The sequence below is a fragment of the Dasypus novemcinctus genome, chromosome 12, assembly GCF_030445035.2.
Source record: "Dasypus novemcinctus isolate mDasNov1 chromosome 12, mDasNov1.1.hap2, whole genome shotgun sequence".
In the NCBI taxonomy this organism is placed as follows: Eukaryota; Metazoa; Chordata; class Mammalia; order Cingulata; family Dasypodidae; genus Dasypus; species Dasypus novemcinctus.
The window spans coordinates 100,360,038-100,373,924 of NC_080684.1; the positions used below are offsets into that span (position 1 = coordinate 100,360,038).

The 13,887-nt window shown below is 36.9% G+C and overlaps 1 protein-coding gene across 6 annotated transcripts in view; it reads right to left on the reverse strand.

Moving 5' to 3' along the window:
• The window catches only part of MRTFA (myocardin related transcription factor A), a 307,327-nt gene that overhangs the window by 47,440 nt on the left and 246,000 nt on the right, over positions 1–13,887 (reverse strand). The gene's annotated exons all lie outside the window — the stretch shown is intronic.

Consider the following 13,887-nt stretch of genomic DNA (forward strand, 5'->3'; position numbering starts at 1 on the left):
GACTCTGTTCTAAGATCTTCCATGTTTTAATTTACTTAATCTCCAAAATACCCCATTGGAGAAAAAGGTATTATTAATCCCATTTTACAGATAGAGGAAGTTAGGCCTAAAGGAATTAAGTAATTTCCTAAAGTTTTCCCAATAATAAGAGGAGGAGTAAGGCTTTGAACCCCAGCATTCTGATTCAGGAACCCGGGCTCCTTATTCTCTATTGTTCCAGGGACTTCCAGAGGCCCAGTGAGTAAAGGCATGGACAGTGATCATCTGGGTTCATTCTTTGGTGAGATCTACAAGGGGCTGAGTAAAGGGATGGTTCAGACGAGGGTCAAAGGAGCCCAGGTGAAAAACTTCAGTGAAATAAAACTGAAATTAATCTATGAACTTGATTTCAAAATAAATTGTAACAACAGATCAGCAGCAATAATTTGCATCAGGCCCTGGGTCAAGTGATTGGCACGCTTGTAACTTATTTAAAATCTAAAAATAAAAACAGAAAATCTCTCTAAAGAGCATACAATTATAATCTCCATTTTACAGATGAGAAAATTGAGGTTCAGAATCATTTACTTTAGGTCACACATCTCAAAAGTTCTAAGGCTAGGATTCATATACAGGTCTCTGTGACTCTATAAAGTATAGGCACTGAATACTGTGCAATATGCCTTTTTTTAGGAACACAAGAGAAGGATAAAGTGTAAGTGGGAGAAAAAGAAAATATCTGTCATCTTTTACACTGTTTCTAAGGCTGAGTGTAAGATGAGCTATTAGAAAATGATTAAATATAACAAACTAATTCTATTTCAGAGAATAGGATACTTCATATAATTCAATACTTCTAAGCATGTCAAAGAAACAGTAATTAATGAAAGCAATGGTTATTATCCAAGAATAATTTTGAAATATCAATCGGCAGCCCTCCTAAGCACAATCATTTACATATAAGGTCATAAGGGATAATTATGCAAACTTCTTGATTGTAAAACTCCTTGTTTCATAAAGTAAAAATTTAAATCTATGAAAGCTAACATTCATTCTTTAATAAATATCTGATTAAAATAGTTTATGGAAACCACAATAAAGGTCTATTCTGCTTCTTTTTATAGTCCTGTTCAAAGGGGAGGATTTATCTAGTAAATCTTTTCCATCTTTAAAATGAAGTGAAAGTTCAATTATCTGCAAATACCAAGTTGTCCATCCCAGCTGTTATTAACTCTACGCTTACTGGACCAAGTCCCCCATTTAAATAATAAAATTTACCCTGTTACCAGTATTATCTAGGGAATTGATACAATTTGATAACCTGATTGCAGGTATGTATTATTTTATACATTGCATGATCCTCTCCTGCTACCTGCAATAATGTTTATAAGGAGGGAAAAATAGACTGAAGCCATATACTCAGAATTACAGCAGTCAATCTATACTTCATTTTATTTTGTAATTTATCTACTTGGCTCTGTGTGAGTGGGTGTGTTGTTATACACGTGTGTATATACATATACATAGATAGTGATCCTTCTTTTAAGACTTCTAACTATGAAGAAATGGTTGTTTATATGAATTGGCCCTTTTTTTGGTCTATCTTAATTCCACTTAATTTTAAGTATTCTAAATAAAATGTCTTTATATTTCCAGACCATAGGGATTATTCTTCTTAAAGTAAGTTAATAATCATTAATCTCTAGATCATTAGAACCATTAGAATTATTTAATAATTCACTTTTAAAATTTTATTTTTATTGCCTTGTTTTTTTTAAAGATACAGAGATCACACAAAATGTTACATTAAAAAATATAAAAGGTTCCCATATATCCCACTCCCCACCCCACCCCCAATCCTCCCATGTCAACAACCTCATTCATCAGTGTGGCACATTCATTGCATTTGAAGAATAGATAGTCAACACCTGCAAACAGGAGAATCGCATCCATCAGTCATGTGTGATCTAAGCCCCCTCTCGATTTAGAGGTGGAGTGGACATCTCCTTCCCAGGGTCCATAGGATGGAGGAATAAAACATGGATTAGAGTGGACTTACTGGTATTCTACTACTATAGAACTATTGTGACTCTAGCAATGGAAGAAATTATATCTTTGACATGGAGACAGTGGCAACGGGAGTTGTTGAGGGCAGGGAGAAGGAAGAAGAGGTGTGATATGGGGGCACTGTCAGGACTTGGGAGTTGTCCTGAATGATATTGCAGGGACAGATGCAGGACATTATATATCCTGCCATAACCCACTGAATGGACTGGGGGAGAGTGTAAACTACAATATAAACTATACTTCATTTTCAATAAACACCAAAAGAGCCCAATATTCTGCATTCATTGTAGAAGGTACCCACTTCAAGAGCATACTTCGGAGACCATAAATTTAATGCACATCCATCCTCATCATGAAATATCTAAAATCAGTTCAAATGATTATTTTCAGTCTTAGATCAGTGAGATCCAAGAGAACAGGAATCTGGAATAATCTCTATTTCACTATATATCATAATTAGGTTATCCCCACTCTCCAAGACAAGAAAAACTAAACAGAAATACCTATTTGTGCCCAAGCATGGTTTTTATACCTTCAAAGCAATTGAATTCCATAAATTTTAACAGATCTGCCTCTAAATGGGTCTGTGCAAGCAGTCTGTATATAGATGTCTTTAAAGTTGATGGATGGTACATCAAATGAGTTGCCTGCCAGAACTGAATAAAGAAAAAAGAAAATGACCCATAAAACAGGGAACCTCAGGTTCTCCACTCTCCATGGAAATAAGTTTTCCACTTGCTGTAAACAAAGGGAATCAATTTGAACAATTGGCTGCTTGGGAAATCAAAGCCAGCAGTAAGCTTAATATATATGCTCTGTAAGACCATGAAAGCATGTTGATGACATTCAAGGAGTAATACCTAAGAAGAGGACACATCAACCAACTGGGTCAATCAGGACTAAAATAGGGAAAAATTAAAAATAAAATTAAGGAAACAGTAGTAGTAGTAAGGTATTTTCAAACCCAGCTCTGTGGCTCAAATATCTGGTGGCCCTCAGTGCTCGCTAGGAAAGGGGAAAGTACAAGCAGGCTGTTCCTACCTTATCCATTCACTGATCCCACCAAGGCTTCTAGAATAGGGAGATAAAATATACGATATCAGGGAAGTAGAAAAGAATAGGAAGGGAGTTAGCTCGGGGATGACAGTACAGTGAAAGAGCAAAACCCTACTTCTGCATAATTCCCTTCTGTTCAGTAAATCCTCTCAAGGAAGATTCTCAGACTACAGGAATATTCTATTAACTCACTCCTAATTCAAGAAGGCTGACAAGTATTTCTTCTTTAAATTTGGATATGTAACTTTAAATCAAGACTAATCCAATAACAATGAATTTGGCCACAGGTTTTTAGAATAATTAGAAATTCATAGAAAAGGCTCTAAAACACAATTACTGACAAGGGAAATACTCCTTGACTAGAAATTATATCCTAGTCAAAAAGAAAAGTGCTATGTTAGAAAATCAATGAGGTTTATATGCTTGACAAGACCAAAAGGCAAACAAGTCTTTTAAAAATCTTTCCTCTTTCCCCACGAAGATATTTGGCTCCAAGCTATGTAGGCTCTCTCATACTTTGGAAGAGGAAATTGCTATCCAGAAATAGTCAATTGAAACGCTTGTCTAAGTTGGAGTCAAGTTTGAAAGAACCCATTTTCATGAGAATTAAAAGTGATTCTCACACTAAAATATTATAGGCCCCAAAATACTAGAAAATAATATCATTTTGGCATTCCTAACATACATTAAGTAATACTAGAGGATACCTATGTTGTTGTTTTTAAACTAAAGTGTATGATGTTTTTTGTTGTTTTACAAGAAGAAAGCCTTTATTTACTTGTTTCACAATAAAACTGGCTGAGGTGGTTGTTTTTTGGTGACTTAGAGACAAAATCCCAGATCCCCACCCAACTTCTGTCACTCTCCCTTTGCTTCAACCCTGGCTGGAGCTGCAGGAGCAACAGCCACAAGGCAGAGCGATCAGCCAAGAAGGCCTTGACCTTTTTGAGCAAGTGGGAAGATGTGATCAGTCTTATAGAAAAAGCCAGGACATGCTTGTACCCACTGATGATAGAATGGGGTACTGATGCAATACTTGGGTAACCAATCTGCAGACATATGCTGGAAACATTGCAGATGCTCTCCAGGAAGTAGAAGTACAGAATTTCCTCTGTGATGTCAAGTATTAAGGGTTATAGATGTTGTCAAATATCTGCTGGATAATCAGCCCAAAGCAGAAGAGGGAGATGTTCAGCGGCTTCACAGTTTTCCCTATTATTAACATTTTGCATTAGTGTGGTTAACTTTGTTAATAATATTAATTACATTATAACATTAATAATTCATGAACCAATATTGTTATAATTATATATTATTAACCGTAGTCCATAGCTCACATTAGGGTTCACTCTGTGTTGTATAGGTCTATGGTAGTTTTTTTGTTTTTTGTGTTTTTTTTTTTTTAACTTTTATTTTCTGTTTTCTAAGAATGGCCATTCTAGTGGATGTGAAGTATTATCTCATTGTGGCTTTGACTTGTATTTCCCTAATGAATAATGATGCTAAGCATCTTTTCATATGTTTATTGGTCATTTGTATATCTTTTTGGGAAAAATGTCATGTCAGATACTTTGCCCATTTTTAAATTGGGTTGTTTGTCCTTTTGTTGTTGAGTTGTAGACATTCTTTATATATTCTGGATCTTAAACGTCTATCAGATATAGGGTTTCCAACTATTTTTTTCCCATTCTGTGGATGTCTTTTCATTTTCTTGATAAAGTCCTTTTATGTATAAAAGTTTTAAATTTTGATAAAGTCAAATTTATCTATGTTTTCTTTTTTTGCGCATACTTTTGATGTAAAGTCTAAGAATCCATTGCCTAACACAATGTCCTAAAGCCATCCCTCTATGTTTTCTTTTACCAGTTTTAAAGTAATAGCTCTTATATTTAGGGCTTTGGTCCATTATGAGTTAACTTTTGTAAATGGTGTGAGGTAGGAGTCCACCTTCATTCTTTTGCATCCAGTTTTCCAGCACTACTTGTTGAAGATACTATTCTTTCCCTTGAGTTGACCTGACACCCTTGTCAAAAATTAGTTGGCTTATGTGTGAGGACAAATGTTAGAACTTAGAAAATACACTCTTAAATAATCAATGGGCCAAAGAAAAAATAAGGTAAATTAGAAAGTATTTTGAAATGAACAATATATCAAAATTTATGGCATGTAGCTCAAACGGTGGTTAGGTGGAAGTTCATAGATTTAAATGCTTATATTAGAAAAAAAGAAAGATCTCAAATCAATACTCTATGCCCTCACCTTAAGAAGCTAGAAAAATAAGAGCAAACTAAACTCCAGGTAAGTAGAAGAAAGGGAATATCAATGACTAACATGAAAAGCAATGATCTAAAAAAGAGAAGAAAAAAAACCCCAATGGAACCAAATGTTTTTTCATTGAAAATATCAAGAAAACTGGGAAGAGGACTTGGCCCAGTGGTTAGGGCATCTGTCCACCACATGGGAGGTCCAAGGTTCAAACCCCGGGCCTCCTTGACCTGTGTGGAGCTGGCCCATGGGCAGTGCTGATGCGCACAAGGAGTGCCCTGCCACGCAGGGGTGTCCCCCGCTTAGGGGAGCCCCACGTGCAAGGAGTGCACCCCATAAGGAGAGCTGCCCAACGCCAAAGGAAGTGCAGCCTGCCTAAGAATGGCACCGCCCACATGGAGAGCTGACACAAGATGACGCAACAAAAAGAAACAGATTTCCGTGCCGCTGACAACAACAGAAGCAGACAAAGAAGACACAGCAAAGAGACACAGAAAACAGACAACCGGGGCGGGGGGAAGGGGGAGTAAATAAATAAATAAATCTTAAAAAAAAAAATCAAGAAAACTGATAAACATTTAGTCAGACTGACCAAGAAAAAGATAAAACACAGATCACAAGAATCAGAAATGTAAGAAGAGACATTACCACCAACTCCATAGAAATTACAAAGGATTATAAGAGAATATTATGAATAAAATATATTCTAACCTTGCATTAGAGCAATGGACTCTTAGACTCTATACCATAAGCACAAGCAACAACAGAAAAATAGATAAATATCTTAGATGAAATGGACAAATTCCTATAAAGGCACAAATTACCAAAAGTGACTGAAGAAGAAATGGAAAATCTGGTTAGGTCAATAACAAATAGAGAGGTTGAATTAGAATTTAAACTCTACCCATAGAGAAAATCCCATACCCAAATGATTTCATTGGTGAATTTTACCAAACATTAAGGAGAAAAATTTGTTTCAATCCTTCACAAACTCTTCCAGAAAACAGAGGAGGGAACATTGGGAAACTCATTCTGTGAGGATAGTACGGCTCTAATACTAAAGGCAAAGACATCATAGGAAAACTACAGACCAACATCCCATCATTTATGAATATAGACACAAAAATCCTCATTAAAATACTAGCAAATAGAAGCCAGGATTGCAACCGTATCTTCTTTGTCCCTATCTTTTTACTCTTTCCCTCATTCCACTTATTTGTAACCCTTGCTTCACAATAAAATAATCTGGGAAGCTTTTTTATTGGAGGGGGTGGTGATTTTTTTTTTTTTTAATTTTATTGTGGTAACATATGCACAATATAAAATTTCCCATTTTAACCATTTTCAAGCATACATTTCAGTGACATTAATTATGTTCACAATGTTGTGCTACCAACACCTCCATCCCTTACCAAAACCTTTGCATCACCCCAAATATGAACTCTGTACTCATTAAGCAGTTAACTCCCCAGACTTCCCCGTCCCCATCCCTGATAACCTGCTATCTACTTTGTCTTTATGAATTCGCTTATTCTAGGTGTTTCATGTAAGTGAAATCATACATGTGTCTTTTGCGTCTGGTTTATTTCACTCAACATGATGTTTTCAAGCTTCATCCATGTTTAGTATGTATCACAACATTCCTTTTTATAACAGAATAATATTCCACAGTATGGGTATATCAAATTTTGTTTATCCATTCATATGCTCAGGGACATTTGGGTTGCTTCCACCGTTTGGATGCTGTGAATAATGCTGTGATGAACATCGGTTTCCAAGTATCTGTTTGAGTCCCTGCTTTCAATTCATTTGGGTATATACCTAGAAGTGACTGATATGGGTTCTTAAAAGTAATCTGCTCTCAGTTGGGAAACTTCCCAAAAATTTTTTCTTGCAATTTAAAAACACCCTAGTGTAAATCTCTGAATTAATTTTATGGTTTTTACTTTTTAGTGTGTAAAATTTAAAATTCAAACAAAAATGTAAGGTTTCCATAACTTAAATTTTTTGGTGTATTTTCCCCCCAACCCACCCTATTATGATTATATCATTCATATATTAACATACATAAACAATATAGTAAAAGTTATGAACTTACAAAACTAGCTCACAAAAGACTCTTTCATCTGTTCCATCAACCACAATTCTCATCAACCTTTCGGTTTACTATGTTATTCAGTCCCTAGATTATTCTATAGATTTCTTTCAATTGACATTTACATCCCTAGACTACACTTTCCAGCCACATTCCCATTTATAAACCAGCTGTTACTCACTATAATATGTTACCATAAACTCTATACATTTCCACCCAATTACAGTAAAGTTAATTAAAACTTCTCCATACATTAACACATCATTAGTCCATCTCAGCCCTCCTCTTATCCCCTTTAAGAATCCAATACCTACCACCAGGTCTTGAAGATGTTTTCCTATATTTTCTTCTAGAAGATTAATGGTACTTGCTTTAATATTTAGGTCTTTGATCCATTTTGAGTTAATTCCAATATAAGGTGAGAAATAGGGTTCCTTTTTCTTTCTTTTGGCTATGGATATCCAGTTCTCACAGCACTATTTGTTGAATGAACTGTTCTGCCCAAACTGGGTGGATTTAACAGGCTTGTCAAAAATCACCTGACCACAGATGTGAGGGTCTGTTTCTGAACCATCGATTCCGTTCCACTGATCTATTTGTCTGTTTTTATGTCAGCACCATGCTGTTTTTATCACTGTAGCTAGGAAATATTAAAGTCTGGAAGTGAGAGTCCTCCAACTTCACTTTTCCTTTTTAAGATATTTCTGGCTATTTGGGACCCCTTGCACTTCCAAATAAATTTGAAATTATGTTTTCCATTTATTTTTAAAATGCTAGTGGAATTGAATCTGTATATAAATTTGAGAAGAATTGACATCTCAATGATATATGGACTTCCAATCCATGAACACAGAATGTTCATCCAATTATTTAGGTCTTTTTTGATTTCCTTTAACTATGCATTGTAATTTTCTGAATACAAGTACTTTACATCCTTCATTAAGTTTATTCCCAAGTATCTGATTCTTTTAGTCACTACTGCAAATGGAATTTCTTTCCTGACTTCCTCCTCAGATTACGCATTACTACAGTCTTTTAAAGTCAACTTCATAAATATAGCTACACTGGCTTTATTTTTGGTTACTGCATGCATGGAATATCTTTTTCCAGCTTTCACTTTCGATTTATTGGTACCCTTGGGTCTAAGGAGATCTTTTGTAGACAGCATATAGATGGCTCATATTTTCCTATCCATTCCACCATCTGTCTTTTGAATGGAGAATTTAATCCATTAACATTCAATGGTATTACTATAACGGCAGTTCTTATTTCACACATTTTGACTTTTGGGTTTTACCTGTAATATCTTAGTTTCACCACTCTTTTGAGACTTTTAGTTACTTATATTGATATAACCTTCATTTCTAGACTCTCTTTCAAGCCTTTCTCTCTCTCTTTTTTTTTCTTCCAGACTGTAGCACACCTTTAATATTTCCTGCAAGGTTGGTCTCTTTGTTATAAACTCTCCATTTCTGTTTATCTGTGAATATACTAAACTTGCCCTCATTTTTAAAAGATAATCTTGATGGATTTAAGATTCTTGGCTAGAAGTTCTTCTCTTGCAGTATCTTAAATATATCATACCACTATCTTCTTGTCTCCATGGTTTCTGATGAGAAATCTGCATTCAATCTTATTAGGTATCCCTTACATGTTATCCATTACTTTTCTCTTACTGCTCTCAGACTTCTCTCTTTGTCTTTGGCATTTGACATTCTGATTAGTATGTGTTTCAGAGTTGGTCTATTTGGATTTATTCAGATGAGAGTCTGCTGTGCTTCTTGGACACAGATATCTATGTCCTTCAATAAGCTTGGGAATAAGGGGTGGGGACTGTATGGGGACCTCATTTTTTTAAATGTAACATTAAAACAAATAAATAAATAGGCTTGGGAAACTTTCTACCATTATTTCTTGAAATATTCCTTCTGCCCCTTTTCCCTTCTCTTCTCCTTCTGGGACACCCATGACACATATGTTTGCATGTCTCTTGCTGTCATTTAGTTCCCTGAGGTTTTGTTCAATTTTCCCCAAGTTTGCTTTCAGAGGCCATGTCTTCAAGCTCACCAATCCTTTCTTCTGCCTCCCCAAATCTGCTATTATATGACTCCAATGTATTTTTAATTTTATTTATTGTGCCTTTCATTCCTGTAAGATCTCCTATTTTTCTATGTATGCTTTCAAATTCTTCTTTGCTCATCCAATGTCTTCTTAATATCCTTAATCTCTTTAGCCATCTCATTGAATTTACTAAGGAGATTTGTTTGGCATCTGTGATTAGTTGTCTCATTTCCTTTATGTCATCTTTCCTTTAACTGAGCCACATCTTCCTGTTTCTTGGTGTGGATTGTAATCTTTTGTTGGTGTCTTGGCATCTGACTTACCAGACATATTTATTCTGGGTGGTTTCTCTCTTTAGTTTAGGGCTTTCTTGCCCTTTCTCCCTTGCTGGTTGTATAGTAGGAGCCAAGGATGTAGTTGGTTCTGTAAGGTGTAGAGGCTCAAGCTCCCCACATTACTCCAGGGACTGATAAAGCTTCTCCCATCTTTCTCCTTTACCAGGGGTAAGGACAGAGCCACAGCTGTGTGTAATAATATAAGTTATGCAGGATTACACCATAGTTGCTTGGAGAGACTAATAAAGGCACACCTTTCCTTCCCTACCTGGGGCAGGGATGGAGCTGCAGGTGTGGGCAGCAATCTATGCTGTGCAGATCCAAAATGACTGTAGTTGCCCTGGTAGACTTCTGATTATTCAGTCTCTGCCAGCTGAATGTACCTGCAGTTACCTGGAAAGGCTGGTCCCACCAGCTTCCTCTCTGCCAGAGGTAGAGCTGAAGCCTAGGCTAGGGCTGCAGTCCAGTCTGGGTGGAAATAAGCTGGTCCTTACTGTCACTGTGATTTTTCAATCAGCCCAGCTTCCCTTCACACTGGATTGGAGTCAGAATGGTGGCTACCAGCCTCTTATGACTTGGGCAGGTACAAACGTCAGCTGTTCTTAGGATTATGCTTTAGCCAGTCAAATCAGGAGCCAAAGATGCTGCCCAACAATCTCTTCCACCCCTGTTTTTGGGAAATGGAGCTTCCAATTCCAGCCCCAGAAAAGTCCCCGAGGAGGCTTGTGCCACCAGTGGAGCAAAGGCATTGGCCTCTGTGGCATGAAGTGCTCTACTTACAGCTCTGTGCAGATGGGCAGTATCCTCTTTCCATTCTTGCAACGATGTTGCAGGACGTTCTTCTGGTTTCCTGGAGCCCCCAAACAGACACCTTAGATAGCTCTGGGTGATTACTAACTGCCCTGTAGCATAAGCTGACCTAAGGAGCGCCTAACTCTGCTGCCATCTTTGCTTTCTTAAAATATATATATTTAGCAGAAAAGTTATAATCTTACAAAACAGTCATATATGATGTGCAGAATTCCCATACAACATCTCTCCACCAATACGTTACACTGTTGTAGATCATTTGTTACAGATTATGAGAGATCATCAGACTACTACCATTAACTATGGTCTATAGCGTACATTTGGTATATTTTTTCAATACCCCATCTGGACTCTTTTTTAATTGGTCTGGAATTGGGCCAGGGCATCACTACTTTTTAAAAGCTTGCCGGATGCTTCTAATACAGCATCATATTTTAAGAAATTCTGCCCTAACTTAAGCTCACTTTTATAATGGGAAATTAAACATAGTCCATTCATGTTTTTTGATGCTAAAGTCAACTAAATGATGCAGAACATATTTAGTCAACCAATAAACAATAACAAGTCTTTCTTCTGATGCTCTTAACTAACAACATTAAAGCACATTATTTTTTAAAAAAATTTCTCTCCCCTTCGCTGTCCACACCCCCCTCCCCCACTTGTCTGCTGTGTCCATTCACTCTGTGTTCTTCTGGGTCCGCTTGTATTCTTACCAGTGGCACCGGGAATCTGTATTTCTTTTTGTTGCATCATCTTGCTGCATCAGCTCTCCATGTTTGTGGCACCACTTCTGGGCGGCTCTCCTATGCAGGGGACACCCCTGTGTGGCACAGCACTCCTTGTGCACATCAGCACTGTGCATGGGCCAGCTCATCACATGGGTCAGGAGGACCTGGGTTTGAGCTCTGGACCTCCCATATGGTAGGGGGATGCGCTATCAGTTGAGCCAAATCCGCTTCCCTGGGATTTAGCTTTATATGGAGCTTACAGTGCTGATAATTAGAATACTTTTCCTTTGAGCAGTGAATTACATTGTTTTGTGTATTTTACATTTCAGTTTATCCTAAATGCCTGTAAAATCATTTAGTGACATCAAAATTGTAAAACCACATCACCTATCACTTACAACCAAAGATTATTCTGAACATTCATTAGTTTCATTTTTAGATATATAATTAAAAGTGGGTAAAGGCGAGCAGATGTGGCTCAAGCAACTGAGCACCCACCTCCTATGTGGGAGGTCCTGAGTTTGGTGCCTGGTGCCTTGTAAAAAAAAAAAAAAAGACAACGAGCAGACAATGAACAAATAAACAAACAAAAAACTATGAGCAGACAACAAGTGCAAACAATGAGCAAAAAAACGAGCAAAAAGATGAGGGAGCCATTTAGAGGGGGGAATTTAAAAATATAAAAAAATTTAAAAGTGGGGTGTAAAAAAACTTCAACACAGTATTTGCTAATCAAATCCTACAACACATTAAAAGAATTATTCACCATGATCAAGTGCGTTTTATACCAGGCATGCAAGGGTGGTTCAACATAAGAAAATCAATCAGTGTAATACACCACATTAATAAATCAAAGAAAAATCACATGATCCTATCAATTGATGCAGAAAAGGCATTTAACAAAAACAGCATCCTTTCTTGATAAAAATACTACTAAAGATAGGAATTGAAGGATGCTTTCTCAACATGACAGATGCCACATATGAAAAACACACAGCTAACATGGTACTCAACGGTGAAACACCAAAAGCTTTCCTGCTGAGATCAGGGACAAGACTGCCCACTGTAACCACTATTGGTTCAATATAGTCCTAGAGGTTCTAGGTAGAACAATCAGGTAAGAAAAAGAAATAAAAGGCATTTAACTTGGAAAGGAAGAAGTAAAAACTTTCGCTATTCTGAACCACCATTTAGGGATTCCTGCTCTTCAAGTCTTTACAACATTATGTTGTGGTAATTGTACTAGTTTACGCCATAAATCATTTTATGATTTTGAATTTACTCAAAAGCCCATCCTTATTTGTTCTTCATAATTAATCAATCACTATAGGAATTAATTGGCAATTTATTTCTGTACAAGAGATGGCAGCAAAGTGCGGCCTGCCCAGGAGTGGCGCCGCATGCACGGAGGTGAGGCAGCAAGATGATGCAACAAAAAAAAGGAGCACAGATTCCCGTGCCACTGGCGGCAGTGGAGGCAGACAGGGAGGACACAGCAGGTGGACACACAGAGAACGGACAGCCGGGGTGGGGGTGGGGGGGAAGGGGAGATAAATAAATAGATAAGTCTTTAAAAAAAAAAAAAAGAGATTGCAGCATTTCAGTTTGAAGAAGTTGACTCGATATATTTCAGTAATTGACTCATTAATCTTTCTGAAGGGAGAATCAAACCCATGCTTTTTTAAATAAACTATTAATTTTAGAATAAATTTATATTTGCAAAAGAGATTTCAGAGATATTAGGAGTTCCTATATACCCTTTGCCCAGTTGCCCCTAATGTTAGAATCTTCCGTAACTCTGGTACATTTGTCAAGTCTAAGAGATTAACATTAGTATATTACTATTAATATTAAGTAAACTCCAGATTTTATTTGGATTCTGTTTTCCTTTAATGTCCTTTTTCTGTTCTGAGATCCAATCCAGGATACCACATTGCCTTTAGTTATATGATTTTTAGACGGTGGAGCAGAATTCCAGAGAGAATTTATCTTCCTTTTCCCTTCCTCTACTTCCTTCTTTTTGTCTTAACTCTGGATCTGAATTTCAGCAGCTCCTTCTTTCCCTGGCAGAAGATAATGAACCTGTCTGAGTCCTCTGACCACTGCTTCTGTATTGGCATCTTGGAATTTCAGGAATATGCTTTAAACAGTCACTGATTATTTAATTTTATTTAGTGAATGGATACTGATTCTTCTGCTTTTCTCTGAGTCTTTGCTCCTTATGTTCATCAGGTTCTCTGAAGTCTAGGAACAGAGTGTGCTTGTGCTTCTTCACTAACTACATGTTCCAAAACTGTATTCCAAAGGGAAAAAAAGTGGGGGGGCGGAGGTACCCTGACCTCCACCCCCACCCCCTGCACAATATGGGTCATAATTTTAAATAAGACTGTTTAGATAAAAGAACTTTTTGCTTTGTAAAATAAAATATTCCAGTTGGAGGTGTGGTACCATATTACTAGCAATTCTTATTCCTGCCCTAGAGAAAGTCTAC